The sequence below is a fragment of the Eschrichtius robustus genome, chromosome 10 (assembly GCF_028021215.1).
Source record: "Eschrichtius robustus isolate mEscRob2 chromosome 10, mEscRob2.pri, whole genome shotgun sequence".
Taxonomy (NCBI): domain Eukaryota; kingdom Metazoa; phylum Chordata; class Mammalia; order Artiodactyla; family Eschrichtiidae; genus Eschrichtius; species Eschrichtius robustus.
In genome coordinates this window covers 52,130,024-52,132,874 of record NC_090833.1, presented here as the reverse complement: position 1 = coordinate 52,132,874, position 2,851 = coordinate 52,130,024, and the positions used below count along the sequence as shown (strand labels likewise).

Sequence of the window (2,851 nt, the reverse complement as noted above, 5' to 3'; positions counted from 1 at the left end):
TAGGTGCTGTGGGCTAGGACTGTGGGGAGGGAAGCTGGCCAGGGCACAGACAGTTGAGCAGGCACTGTGACATCTTCTCTCTGCTCATCTGTATGCACCCTTCAAAATAACAGCTTTTGCCTCAGTATTCCAGGGTTTCTTTTCTCACAGAATCCAACAGAGTTGCAGTTCTTCACGTGCCAGCCCTGAGCTGAGTGAAAAACTTCCAGCAGAGATGATGAAAATGACAAACTCCGTAACTTTCCAAGGTTACCTGCCAAACTGTCACTGAATTTACTGCTGTATCCACTGCAAAGCTCATTTAGCATCATGCTGTGTTGATATCCAAGTCCTTTCACGTTAGTCAACACCAAGCCCACCTCTTTAATTCTGGGTGAATGTGGGCTGTGATCCAGCAGAGGACAGGCCCTCTCCCTGGTGAACATGCTGTAGTGGATATCTATTGTGAAAATTATAAAATTACTCTTGGTTGGAAATATGAACTTGCCTTTGAGAGCAACAGCGATAAGAGATGAAAGTTTATTACTGAACTTGCTCATGTGTTCAAAGACAATTGTTGAGAGTGAAAACTTTCCATTCTATTCTGAATCCATTTTTGTGATAGAGACTGTAAACAAGATAGAAACAAAGGAGCCCCGTGGATGACAATATTTCTTGAACTTTAACCTCACAGACTAGCTGCAAAGCTCATGACACTCTACGATTTCTCTGGATAAGACACTCTACAATTCTCGGATAAGATAGCCCCTTCTTGTATATATCTCCTCATCTATAAGTTGTTTCTGAAGTTCTTAATGAACTTTTTTAAACAATCCCACGTTTTAGAGAAAGAATGAACTGATGCTTCATCTATCAACTTGCTTCTTTTAAGCTATGTTTTTAATGCAGAATTTAGTTATGCAGGTAAATGCCTTTACTCGTGTTCAGTAGATAAAATGATAATTTCTAAAGAATATAGGAATGGAGTCTCTTTTATATAAAAATGTCTCACCACTGACCTTTATTAGAGTGTAGGCAAGGGAGTGTTGTAGTTCATACTACAAAAAAACTGCAAACACTGTAAATTAAATGGGTATTCATTTTGGAGATTAATTGCTAAGTTATAGCGCTCAATTAAGTACCTTCCAGAATGTGTCACTAAGTTTATATATCAGTGTTTTTACTTTTGCTCAAAAACAGAGAAGCTCACAACTTTATATAGGTTAATGGAGAAATGTGTCTAATGTTAATATCTTGTCTCGTTAAGCAATGAGGCATCTTATCTAAAAAGCAAGTGAACTAGTTGTTATAAATGGCTGCCTACATAGAGGAAGATGCATTCATTAAAGAAATATTTATCTCTTGTTCAGTTATTGAAATTGGAAAATTGTACCTTTAATGGAAGCAGTAACTTATACATCAGTAGATTATTTTATGACCGGTTCAATGAAGATAAGAGTCCCTAGTCTACTATCAATTTACTTGAAGAATAATTAGTTTTGCAAATCAAAGGTGCTAGAACCAAAAGGAAAATTAAATACCTCAGACTTTATTTAAAATTTTTTTCAGAAGGTTAAAACTACAAGATAGGTTTTAAATTTAAGTGAATTGATATTTGATTTGTGGATTTTTTAAGAAACTGAGTTGGGGGGCTTCCCTGGTGGCGCAGTGGTTGAGAGTCTGCCTGCCGATGCAGGGGACACGGGTTCGAGCCCTGGTCTGGGAGGATCCCACATGCCGTGGAGCGACTAGGCCCGTGAGCCACAACTACTGAGCCTGCGCGTCTATAGCCTGTGCTCCGCAGCGAGAGAGGCCGCGATAGTGAGAGGCTGCGCACCGCGATGAAGAGTGGCCCCCACTTGCCGCAACTGGAGAAAGCCCTCGCAAAGAAACGAAGACCCAACACAGCCATAAATAAATAAATAAATAAAATTTAAAAAAAAAAAAAAAAAAAAACTGAGTTGGGAAATTTTCCCTTTCCTACCTACTAGAAGAGACTGTGTAAAACTGGTATTGTTTCTTTCTCAGGTAATTAGTAAAACTCAAGAGAAGCCATCTGAGCCTGGAGTATTCTTTGAGTGAAGGTTTTAAATTACTGATTTTTTTTTTTTTTTAATTCTTGTAGCAGTCTTCTTTTCTTCTTGTCTTGTTAAGTTGCGTTTTTCTAGTAGGTTTTCCATTTCATCTAAATTTGGTACTTTTGTATTTCTAGTAAATTGTCCATTTCATCTAAGTTTTCTAATGCATTGTCCTAATATTGTTCATAATATTTTTACATCATTTAATGTCTGTAGGATACACAGTGAAGCCTCATTTTCATAACTACCTTATTGTTGCTCAGTTTGGCCAGTGTGTTTATTACTAATTATTCAAACCAGCTTTGGGCTTCAATAATCTTCTCTATTGTACATTAGGAAATGTTTTCATTAATATCTGCTCCAATTTTTATTTTTTTTTCTTTTTTCTTTGGGTATAATTTGATGTTTTTTCCCCTAACTTTTTATGCTTAAATCATTTACTTTAATGGATGCTTAGATCATTTACTTTTACATTTTTCTTTTATAATATATGCATCTAAGGCCATAAACTTCTTTGTGCAGAGCTTTAGCTGTATCCCACAATACATCATATGAAAATGTCCTATTTTCATTTTAATTCAGTTGAAAAATACATTTTTTTTAACATCTTTATTGGAGTATAATTGCTTTACCATGGTGTGTTAGTTTCTGCTTTATAACAAAGTGAATCAGCTATACATATACATATATCCCCATATCTCTTCCCTCTTGCGTCTCCCTCCCACCCTCCCTATGCCACCCCTCTAGGTGGTCACAAAGCACCGAGCTAATCTCCCTATGCTATGCGGCTGCTT

The 2,851-nt window shown here is 36.9% G+C and overlaps 1 pseudogene; it reads left to right on the top strand.

The window, feature by feature from the left end:
- Positions 1 to 214: 214 nt before the first annotated feature.
- On the top strand, positions 215 to 560 carry LOC137770943 (protein yippee-like 1 pseudogene; annotated as a pseudogene).
- The last annotated feature ends 2,291 nt before the right edge of the window (positions 561 to 2,851 follow it).